General features: G+C 42.5%; 1 pseudogene; it reads left to right on the forward strand.

Moving 5' to 3' along the window:
* The first annotated feature begins 10710 nt into the window (after positions 1–10710).
* On the forward strand, positions 10711–10828 carry LOC126289852 (5S ribosomal RNA; annotated as a pseudogene).
* The last annotated feature ends 2185 nt before the right edge of the window (positions 10829–13013 follow it).

A 13013-nucleotide genomic window follows, 5' to 3' on the forward strand; every position in this document is an offset into this window, starting at 1 on the left:
TCAAATCACCGATAACAGCAGTAGCTATTGAAATATATAGAACCAAACTGTGCTTACATTATAGGAATTCCTGACTTTTAAGTATACCATCCATATGGATTATTAAAATCTGGATACTAAAAATACGCAATCCTTAATAAATTATGGCAATTACATATTTGTTATTGGTGTCGTTGGATTCAGAAAATTTAGCCCGTCAATAGTTTGTTAACATATTCCAGAAATTTATAGTGGTTTGGTCATAATGTAAGCTTCAAGTTTCGACTGGTTGATTAATTATATGGCTACGAAGTCTTTCGCGACGATTAGTTATATGTCCTGAATTAATTATATTTGAGCTGAAATAAACATGTCTTGGAAATGAGCAAAATTGTTCTACAGTTGACAGATTATCTACTTTTCCGAATCTATTTCTTAGCTTACTAGATTTTCATGGATGCCCTCTAGATCGAAAACTGGGAATTCAATAATTTTTGCAATATACTATTTCCAGGAAAACTGATTAATACAAAACGTTCAGAACAGTGAATTGAATGATCTGAATAAACAGATTCCACAGGAGAAATTAATTTACATTAGTTTGAATTCATGTAATGTGTGCTGATATAATGGATTCTATCATAAAATTTTTTGGGAAGAATAACAACAAGAAAAGAAAAGAAAAAAAAGGTAGTATAGATTCAAGGCATTGTAATTAGGAATATGAAAGACAAAGTAAGACGGCGGGGGCCAAAGCTGCTTTCTCACAGGTTGAAAACGTGTATTGAAGAACACACATTCATGCTTAAAGAAGACTCCATCAATGTTACACTCCTCCCTTTACTGTGCTGGCTTATTTTAAAGCAGAAAGTGAAATGTTAGAGAAGGAAGGACCATCACGTTGGCAGCAAGAAAAGCCATGCGTATAGTTATAAAATTTAGAAATGATGCATTGATCTTTAAGAAATTTTCCTGCTGCATGGACTGATTTCGTAGGGAATTACTGCTTTCTTTAACGATGTGAATGTGATTCAGGCCCAGAAGCCGTCATTGGGAAGCGGCGAGTTTGGTGACACAAGATAGTGTTATTGTTGATTATTAATGCAAGTAAACAGTTTGCACAACAGTGACTATAGCCTCGGGCATGGATGTGTGTGATGTCCTTAGGTTAGTTAGGTTTAAGTAGTTCTATGTTGTATGGGACTGATGACCTCAGAAGTTAAGTCCCATAGTGCTCAGAGTCATTTGAACCATTTGGACAGTGATTGGAAACTGATTTCGTTAACAAAAAAGGTATACTACAGATGTGGCACATCACCGTTGCGTCCACCTATTCCACATTGCACCCTACGCCATGTGACCACTTTTCAGTTCGCTCCTAAATTTGTACATCTGAACGTGGGACCGTAATTTTCCCGAAACTCGTAGTGTTTATAATCAAACAGTCGCAAATGAAGCAAGTGTTATCCATCACATTGTATTTATGTGTAAACCGATTTATAATGGCATGGTTTCATAGATCCTCTTGAAAAGGAACCATGTTGGAAACTAGAAATGTAAAAGTAAAACAACGTAAAAACCTAAATTGCACCTCTAGAGGAGTACACCCATATAGAAATCAGTTTACAAAATTTATTGATGCTGCAGAACAGCATCTACAAAACATGTTCAACTCATTTCTTCCTTGTCTCAATCATTCATCATTTCACTTTTTTACATGGAAGAATTGCTTCACATTTTTTATTACGTAGGCCTGCTTCCAATGTTTACTCATTCCTGGATTATTTATGTTATCTGTACGATCTTCAACACACTATCAGTCACACTTTTTCCCATCCTCTCGCTTTGCCTCTGGATTAAATAATTCATGTAAAGGAATTTATTATTTTATCTATCTTCTGTATTATATGCATCGTCTGTATTTCTGTTTGTTGAAATAATCAGAAACCAGCTGCACAAATAAAATTTTATTCCTTCAAAGGTTTCAAATATCTAGCGCCCATCTTCAGAAGAAGAAATATGGAAACATAACTATGTGGCGATTGGGCCAGTCATTCAAGTAAAACAACTATACCATTTATTATGTTGATGGAGCTGCGACAAAATGTCATATATGGACACTATTGGCCATTGAAATTGTTACACCACGAAGATGACGGGCTACAGGCGCGAAATTTTACCGACAGGAAGAAATTGCTGTCATATGCAAATCATTAGCTTTTCAGAGCATTCACACAAGGTTGGCGACGGTGGCGACACCTACAACGTGCTGACATGAGGAAAATTTCCAACCGATTTCTCATACACAAACAGCAGTTGACCGGCGATGCCTGGTGAAACGTTTTTTGTGATGCCTCGTTTAAGACGGAGAAATGCTTAGTATCACGTTTCCGACATTGATAAAGGTCGGATTATAGCCTATCGCGATTGCGGTTTATCGAATCGCGACATTGCTGCCGGCGTTGGTCGAGATCCAATGACTCTCAGCAGAATAAGGAATCGGTGGGTTCAGGAGGGTAATACGGAACGCCGTGCTGGATCCCAACGGCCTAGTATTGTAAGTAGGCTGTTTAGGTTTTCTTATTGGTAACGCCACGTAGCGCTCTGTATGAAAATCACTGGCTGTGCTGTGTGCAGTGTGTGGCTGGTTAGCATTGTAGTAATATTCGCCATTGTAGTGTTGGGCAGCTGGATGTTAACAGCGCGTAGCATTGCGCAGTTGGAGGTGAGCCGCCAGCAGTGGTGGATGTGGGAAGTGAGATGGCGCATTTTTTAGAGCGGGTGATCTGAACGTGTGTCCATCAGAGACAGTACATTTGTAAGACTGGATGTCATGAACTGATATATATAATATGACTTTTGAACAGAATTAAGGTAAATACATTGCTTGTTCTCTATCAAAATCTTTCTTTTGCTAACTGTGCCTATCAGTAGTTAGTGCCTTCAGTAGTTTGAATCTTTTATTTAGCTGGCAGTAGTGGCGCTCGCTGTGTTGCAGTAGTTCGAGTAACGAAGATTTTTGTGAGGTAAGTGATTTGTGAAAGGTATAGATTAGTGCTAGTCAGGGCCATTCTTTTCTAGGGATTATTGAAAGTCAGATTGCGTTGCGCTAAAAAATATTGTGTGTCAGTTTAAGCCCAGTCCTGTATAATTTTTCTAAGGGGAGGTTTTAGTGTCACTAGCAGTCGAGATGACAGGCATCTTATCGGCACGGCTGTAACGGATCGTGCAGCCACGTCTCGATCCCTGAGTCAACAGATGGGGAGTTTGCAAGTCAACAATCATCTGAACGAACAGTTCGACGACGTTTGACTCAATGTCCAGGCGTATCAAGGCCGTTATTACGGCCATTGGTGGTTGTTCTGGGTACTTATTTGTCAGGAGCTATGCACCCAACTTCCGTGAAAATGTAATCACATGTCAGTTCTAGTATATTATCTTTGTCTAAAGAATACCCGTTTATCATCTGCATTTCTTCTTGGTGTAGCAATTTTAATGGCCAGTAGTGTAGCTTCCTGTCTGTTTCTCCACTTCGCAGTGGGCAGGAAGTGGGAAACGAAGCAAACTCCGTGCGCGGCATCCTGTAGCAAAGGCAGCAGGGCCAGTACCAGATATTTGGGCACGTCGTTTTTTCCACTCTCGCGAGCAGCTAATGGCATTCTGTCGCTGTGTGCTCTGCTCCACTCTCCAACCGCCGGCCGCCTGCCCCCGCCCCACCTGCACGAGGCTGGTAATCCATCATCTGTTACCACACGCTCCGGCGGGTCGCCGTCTGGTCGGGCCACTGCGGTACCTGCCGTGGCCACGGAACGCTGCACTTAGCGACTGCATCTCCCTGGCCGAACTGACGTTTTTACAGGTCATCTGTCTGCTAATGGAAAGGCTTAAGCTACTCTCGGTGAGGGATGAAAGGTCTCTGCACAATTCTTTGACTCTTTGTGGCCTTTTTGCGCAGAAACCGCAAAGCCTACTCTCTCAACCCAACCTGCAGACCGTAACACGTCCACCACTGTGAAATAAATAATCATTGCTTTTGAATAATCACTGCTTTTCTGTTGGAAGGCGTAAAAACATAAAATGAAAGTAGAATTATTATCACGTAATTCATAGGCGACTAGGCTTTCCTGTTAAGAGAAGAATATAATTTCTATTTAAAATATAAGCGGCGATCAGAAAGGTTTCGTTTGAGGACGTTGCTCAAGCCTAGAGACCAGACATCCCCCAGAGTTCTCTATTAGGTCTCATACTGAAGACAGTTATCGAGAATCTCAGTACCGACGTCTGTGCACTAACATTATGGGGTCAAAACATAGGGTCAAAGCTCAATCCATACAAAACCCAGGCGGTAGTGGTTGGTCTTCTGGGCTCATTAGGCCGAGTTATCGGGAATCTCTACCATCTTTAATCCTAAATGGCACAAATACGAATTTTTCTCCGTCAGCAAAGAGTCTAGGAGTAATAACAGATGAAAATATAAATTGGACGAGTACTTAACTTCAGTGTGCAGGAAGGACTCAGCATCTCTCTATACCTTACAAAAATATAAAAATCTTTAACCTCTTGACCTGAATAAGACTCCTGTATGGACATTTCTACTTTCAGTTGTTGAATACAGTCATATTACCTTGCAAGACCTTCCTCGAAAAAGCTCCTGAGACTAGCTCTTTCGACTCTTTGATCACATTTCACCATCATATGCTGTCCTGGCTGCGTGCAGACAAGCGCCGACATTTCCGTGCCCTCCGCCTTTTTCTGCTGTCTTATCCGCGTAAATTTCCTCCACATCACTCCTCGAGCTTAACGCTCTTATCTGAAAAACTTGGCAGAAACACCCGTTCCCTTCAGAGCAAAATCCTTTCTGTCTTTCTCCGTCGTTCACCCACTTTCTCGAAGTCCTTCTTAGTAGTAGGAACCTAGCTCTGGAATAATCTCCCTCATTATGTTAGAGAATTGAAAAAGACCTCCAGCTTCGGAAGACAGCTAATGAAGTACGTATCAGACCAAGAATAATCATAACGATTATCCCTGTACACACTCGTTACTCTTGTACATCCTACTTACTAACCAGATCTTCCTTGTTTCCAAGGATTCTTAGCTGGAGCAGTCTCTTTTAATTTGCTTTCCCTAGAGCCCGCTGTATCAAAAGACATCTATTTTGTACACCCATATATTCTTTTTGTAACTGCCACTATCATTATACTTGTTATTGTTATTGTTATTATTATTATTATTATTATTATTATTATTATTACTGTTATCATTATTAGTGGATGCAGCAAATACTCCAGAATTAATTATACAGGGTGATTCTAAAGACACTATACATTTCAGTGATACAGTAAATCACTATACATTTCAGTGATGTAGTAAGTCACTGTACATTTCAGTGATACAGTAAGGGAATATTTGTTTCTTGCAGTTACTACGACAGAATGCTAACCAAAGAAGAACGAATCGCTGTTGTTTCTGCTCGTCTTCGTGAAATGATGTATGAACAGGTGCGGACAGACTTTGCCCGTCGATTCCGGAAAACAGGCCCCACCAGGCTTGCTATCAAGACCCTAGTCAATGAAATCCGGCGTTCTGGTAGTGTTTCAGGTGAAGAACGTCCAGGGAGTCCGGGCATAACGCCAGACACTGTGCAAAGTGTGCAGGGCTCGATCACACGTAGCCCTTCCGCATCTACCAGGAGACCTAGTAGGGAGCTTGGTATTCCTCAAACCACTGTATGAAGAGTTCTTCGTTACAAGCTGCACATACATGCCTACCATATCGTGGTCGTACATAAGCTTGAAGCGGAGAACTACGCAGCCAGGCAAGCTATGTGTCATGACCTGCTACAAGCTGTGGAAAATGGTAATTTGATGCAAAATGTCTTGTTCAGTGATGAAGCTACATTTCATACTTGTGGACATGTGAACAGACACAACTGCAGGATCTGGGCAGACCAGCAACCAAGTGTGCTGGAGGAGTGGCAACGGGGTACAGCAAAAGTAACTGTGTGGTTAGGGATGACGAGGTCAACAGTGTACGGGCCCTTCTTCTTCGCAGAACAAACCGTTACTGGAACCACATACCTAGATATGTTGGAACAGTTTTTGGAGCCCCAGTTGATATCTGATGGGAGTATGGATGCTGTTTTGTTTTTTTAAGCAGGATGGTGCACCACCCCATTTTGCCCTCCATGTTCGGGATTATCTGAATCAGGCATTTCCCGGCAGATGGATTGGTCGTGCCCCTCCACGGATGTGGGCAACCCGCTCTCCTGACTTGAGACCCTTAGACTTTTTGCATGGGGGTTTATCAAGCCTAAAGTATGCGAGGTGAAGATCCGCAGCACTGAACACTTAACACAGCGGATTCGAGCCGCAGCTGCTGAGACTACACTAGATATGCTTGGGCAGGTTTTTCGGTCTACACTGGAGCACTGGGTGGAGTGCCTAGGCATGCAAGGTGTCCACACTGAAATGTACTGGAATTATATCGTATTGCAACATAAGTTGCAGTTCCATTACATATTGGTTAGTAAAATTTGTCTAAGTACGAAATGTATAGAGACTTTAGAATCACCCTGTATTAGTTCATTACATTACTTACTTATATTGTCGCTACAGACACTCAAATTGTTTCAGTACTATTTGTCCTATTAAAATGATTACTTCTTAGGTAACTGGTCCGATGTAAGAAGAGGCCTGATAGGCCTGATCAGATGAGGTTAAATAAATAATAATAAATAGATAAATATATGTAATACAGCACGACACGAATACGGCTATAGAAGCACCGACATTTAGGCGAAAGCTAAATGTCACATTCGTGTAAGTCCGACGTGCGTGCGGTGAATTTGGAAGCCTGAACTATGGCGACGTTATTACCAGATGCGTCCGACAGAGCCAAAGTGCTGTTATTCTTTTCTTGGCTGCTTAATGAGAAACACTGGTAGACGTCTATCGGGGAATGTAGACTGTGTATGGGCAACAGTTCTGTCGAAAACCACTGTTGTGGAGTGGCGCGCCAAGTTAATGATAACGCATATCTCCATGTCGCAAATGTCGTGACGCCATGTGGGAGACACTAGATCACCTGCCCCAGAGCCCTGATGTCTCTTGTGTGATTATCACGCCTTCGGCCCCTTAAAAGAGGCCTTGAAGGGTCGACGATTCCTGTCGGACGAGGATGAACAGCAGGCAGTTACGGATTTCTTCACCTAGCAGGACACCGTGTTTTACCAAAACTGGTATCTTCAACATGATGCGTCCCTGGGATGAGTGCCTCATTATTCACAGCGATTTGCCTGAATGGCACGCCGGCCGTTGTGGTCGAGCGGCTCTAGGCGCTACAGGCTGGATCCGCGCGACCCCTACGGTCGCAGGGTCGAATCCTGCCTCGGGCATGGATGTGTGTGATGTCCTTAGGTTTAAGTAGTTCTAAGTTCTAGGGGACTGATGATCTCAGATGTTAAGTTACATAGTGCTCAGAGCCATTTGAACCATCTGAACCGGAATGGCACACCGATTCAGGACTGTATGGTCTTTTTAAGGAAACTTTTTATTCGTTCCATATAACATCATTAGAAATGGGATCACTGTAAGTAATATGGCCTCACTGAGACAGATCCTCGCTGTTATCAGTGCTCTATGAACCACTTTGGAACCGAGGAAAAGTGGTGGAATCAAAAGAGTCTTTTTAAAAAGAACTTCGTGCATAAATCTGAGGTATTTTGCTCATCAGTGTAGGTGAATGAAAAATTGTACGTTCTTGCTGAGTGCGTAGTATATGTGAACAAACGTATGCGAATATCAGCGAGCGAGGCGGTAGACTGGTTAAAACTAAAGGCACGTATTTGACAGTAGTCAGATTTAAGTCGGGGGCTGGCCATCATGAATTAGTTTTTTCATGTTTTCCACACATTAGGTCGTTGCCGGAAACATAACATTAACAACAGCTTCGTCAGTTTCCTCCTCGTTTCTACTCAACTGAACTAGTTTTGCGCCGTCAATAGCCGCACCGATGTGCTATTTTGTATCAAATTTACTTCCATCCATATCAAAGGAGTAGTGAACACATAGTAGCATCACACATTATGTGCTACAAGGGCATAGCACTGAGAAGCCTTCGCGACAGTACAGGCACAGCAGTTTTACGGAGCTGTCGGATTTCCAGAACATCCAAGTTATTCAAAAGGAAAAGGATAATAATTGACAAATTGTGTATGGTACCATAATAATCAATGATAAGCTCAGATTTTGGGTGTTAAAGGCAGCATATTCAGAAAACAAAAGAAAAAAAGAATCTCTTTTGCTTCTAACTTGGTGGACTGAAGCGTAGATTTCCAAATTTCTCCTTACCCAAATGGTCATGCAACTTCAAAGTAACTTTATTTCGTTATTTCGCATAACTGAATCAATTTTTAATATTAACAGAATCTTCCGTCGGTTCTTGGTAGAACAACATTATAATAAATGAAAAGCACCAGTTTGCTTCTGTTTTACAATATTACTTTTATTGTTAACCGGTTTTCGGCTTACAAGGCCATCTTCAGTCGTTTACTGAGTATTATCACCGATTTTTAATATTTCTCTGTTGAATTTTGAAATTTTTTTTGCGCTATGAACAATACTGTAAGTATTGGGACAAATGCTGTCAGAAAGTATCAGAAGCACTATCAGACTGTCCGCTGGCTACGCTTTTATCTATCCTAAGGTAACATCATTGACCAATCGTAAGGAAATGTAGAAGGACAGGGACAAAATTTACTTTTCGCTAATAAATGGCCGTTCTCTTTAAATGCCGAGAAATGGAAGACAAGCCAATTCGAAAGAGAGAAAACCCGACGCTCTCCCATTTCACAATTATGAGCGAACGTATGGATCAGGTTGTTTAGGTATTTACGGGTAATATTCAAAAGCAATATGAAATGGGATGAACACGTAAATTAATATTACGGTATGCGAACGAGAGATTAAGATCTGTTGGACGGATTCTTACAAAATACAGTGTCTCTCTAACAAAATATCTTACAAGGCGCTAATGCTACTAATTTTCAAGTGTTCTTACTCATTATTAATTAGGAATCAAAGCGGGAGATGGACGAATTCACACGCGTGATGATAGGATCGCAAAAGGTTGAAATAGGCCAAAGAGAGCATAATAGAAATGCTTGGAGAACTTAAATGGACATCTTTTGAAAAACAAAAAAACAAAAAAAAGTTGTTTTTCAGAAAGCCTATTGCGTAAATTTAAATAACTTCTGCGCGGGGAAGGATATGCTTCAAATGGCTCTGGGCACTATGGAACTTAACATCTATGGTCATCAGTCCGCTAGAACTTAGAATTACTTAAACCTAACTAACCTAAGGACATCACACAACACCCAGCCATCACGAGGCAGAGACGCCGCCGGGAATCGAACCTGGGAACCCAGGCGTGGGAAGTGAGAACGCTACCGCACGACCACGAGATGCGGGCGAAAGTTATGCTACCGTCTTACTGTTTCAAAGATAGACTTTGCCAAAGCACTTGGGTGATATATTGCATTTTGTTAAGTTCTTATTTGCTGTGTTTTATATTACAACCACGTTCTAAGTAATGTGCTATGAATACATGCTGTTGCAATACTCTGACACATTAAGAATCTCTCGAAAACGTTCAGTTGTTGCAACTAAGTGTCAGATTTTGTGTTATCGGTATTTAAAGCTTGCAGATGAAATGTGACACAGGATAACGTCACAATTTATGCATGATCACTGTCGTGTAGTGGTTATAGGAGTGGAGGTGCCAATTCGAAAACTCTAATTCGCGTCCTGTCGTCAGTAAAAGGTTTATTATCCATATTCGCGTTTCTGAAAGATTATGGGACTTTTCTGATTAATATAACAGACGTATGTTCCCTAACATTCGTTGTTATGTACTTATAAGAGTGCTATCTCAAGAGTGAGTTGTCACTGTCAATAACATTTATAAATTTAGTAAGAAACACGAAAATTCGAGTGTAGCCGACTGATGAAACCATGGTTACAAGTGGCAGCACAAGTTAATAGCCGTAGCTGGCTGATGAAACCATGGTTACAAGTGGCAGCACAAGTTAACAGCCGTAGCTGGCTGATGAAACCGTGGTTGCAAGTGGCGGCACAAGTTAATAGCCGTAACTGGCTGATGAAACCGTGGTTGCAAGTGGCGGCACAAGTTAACAACTGTAGCCAGCTGATGAAACCATGGTTGCAAGTGGCGGCACATGTTAACAGCTGAAGCCTGCTGTTAACTTCTGCCACCACTTGCAACCGAGGTTTTATCATTCTGTGACTACTGTCTGTCTTTTTTACTATGATTTTTATTCTTGTCACATGGAACACAATACATGTCATTTGAAAATAAAATAAAATTTTAAATTTCTTATGTGATTTCATCTACCTTTTACCATTCTGGTGAAGACAGTCTTAGAACTATCGAAATCAGGTTCAAAAATGGCTCTGAACACTATGGGACTTTACTTCTAAGGTCATCAGTCCCCTAGAACTTAGAACTACATAAACCTAACTAACCTAAGGACATCCCACACATCCATGGCCGAGGCAGGATTCGAACCTGCAACCGTAGCAGCAGCGCGGTTCCGGACTGTAGCGCCTAGAACCGCTCGGCCACCCCTGCCGGCTTCGAAATCAGGTTATGGTCTTTTTTTTAATATTTGTGTGCAACTGGTTGGCTGATTATTACATGTTATATAGAAAAATTGCCAACAGCCTTGCCGCAGTGGTAACACCAGTTCCCGTCAGATCACCGAAGACAAGCGCTGTCGGGCTGGGCTAGCACTTGGATGGGTGACCATCCGGTCTGTCGAGCGCTGTTGGCAAGCGCGGTGCACTCAGCCCTTGTGAAGCTGACTGGGGAGCTACATGAGTGAAAAGTAGCGGCTCCGGTCTCGGAAACTGACATACAGCCGGGAGAGCGGTGTGCTGACCACGTGCCCCCATATCCGCATCCGGTGACGTCTGTGTGCTGAGGATGACACGGTGGCCGGTCGGTACCATTGGGTCCGCCAGGGCCTGTGGACCGAGTTTTAGAAAAAATACTGATAACAGTGGTTTACAGTGTGTGGATGTAGAAGCAGAGTTAGATGTACGGCAGGTAAAGCGTTCATCCAGAGAAGGCCACTTTCCACATGACAAGCGATGTTGGCTCTTCACTTCACGGACTTATACTGATTAGGGCTATCCATTTGATAGGTAGTAAACTGTACTGCATGTAGTGGAAAAACTGAGCTCAGCTTGTTGGGGTCGCTTGTTGGAAATTCCAGCCATTCTCCTTGGCATTCAACTCGATAGCAGCTGATCCTTGCAGCGCGGCTGTATGGCAGTACCGGAACTCACACGAAACGGCAGAATTTGCATGCTCAGCGCGCAGACATGTGTTCCTCCCCCGTTCCCTCGCGAAAGGTCGACTGCCGTGTCGATTGGAGCTAGCTGGCGTCGACCTCCCCGGGAACGGTGGAGTCTCAGGACCCGGCTGCGGCTGCGGCTGCGGCCTTCGTCATAACGCTCCTGAGCTCAAGGCGAGTGTTTGACACTTGCGCGGAATGCGCGCCGCGCGCCCTCACCCCGTCAGGAATGGAGAGAGGCCGCCGGAAGTGAAAGTGTGGCGCAGAACGGCCACCGCGCCGGCCGTGTGATTAGACCGGCGAGAGCGCCGCGCTCAAACAAGGGCGCCCGCACACGCTGTCAGCGAAGCCGCTTTCCCACGGGCTAACGTCGGAGGGCGAGAGTACTCAGTCTTGCATTGTTGTGTGGTCGGACTAGCAGAAATAGGGAAGCAAATCATCGGTACCCCTATCGAAAACTGAGCTGTATAGCTTATGATGTTGTTGTTGTGGTCTTCAGTCTTGAGACTAGTTTGATGCAGCTCTCCATGATACTCTATCCTGTGCAAGCTTCTTCACCTCCCAGTACCTACTACAATCTACATCCTTTTGAATCTGCTTGGTGTATTCATCTCTGGGTCTCCCTCTACGATTTTTACACTCCACGCTGCTCTCCAATACTAAATTTGTGGTCCCTTGATGCCTCAGAACATGTCATACCAACCGATCCCTTCTACTAGTCAAGTTGTGCCACAAATTTCTCCTCTCTCCAATTCTATTCAATACCTTCTCATTAGTTATGTGATTACGCATCTAATCTTCAACATTCTTCTGTAGCACCACATTTCCAAAGCTTCTATTCTCTTCTTGTCTAAACTATTTATCGTCCATGTTTCACTTCCATACATGGCTACACCCCATACAAATAGTTTCAGAAACGACTTCCTGATACTTAAATCTATACTCGATGTTAACAAATTTCTCTTCTTCAGAAACGCTTTCCTTGCCATTGCCAGTCTACATTTTAAATCGTCTCTACTTCGACCATCATCAGTTATTTTGCTCCCCAAATAGCAAAACTCCTTTACTACTTTAAGTGTCTCATTTCCTAATCTAATTCCCTCAGCATCACCCGACTTAATTCGACTACATTCCATTATCCTCGTTTTGCTTATGATATAATTTCATAATCGATTATCGATTCATCGTAGATTTGAACACCTGGCAATGACCAGATTGACGCTAACTTAAATTAACAATACACTAATTCTATTTATTTCCAATACATAAGACATATTTATAACAAAACAAAACTGTTGCTAATTGCTTACTGATTCCGTAGATAGCATATAATGCTTTTGAGATTATACTTTATGATCCTTGTAAGAACTTCATTCTTTGAATGCTGAAACCCTTTTAAATTGCAACCTCACACACTGTGGTGACAAAAATCACAGGATAACGGCATGGACATATTTAGATGGCGATAGTACCGCGTACACAAGGTGAATTGACGGAGCTGTCATTTGCACTCGGGTGATTTATGTGAGAAATTTTCCGATGTCATTCTGGCCGCGTGACGGAAGTTAGCAGACTTTGAAAGCGAAGTGATAGTTTGGAGATAGACGCATGGGACATTCCATATCGGAAATCGTTACGGAAGTAAATATTCCAAGTTCCA

This window comes from Schistocerca gregaria, chromosome 1 (genome assembly GCF_023897955.1).
Source record: "Schistocerca gregaria isolate iqSchGreg1 chromosome 1, iqSchGreg1.2, whole genome shotgun sequence".
NCBI lineage: Eukaryota > Metazoa > Arthropoda > Insecta > Orthoptera > Acrididae > Schistocerca > Schistocerca gregaria.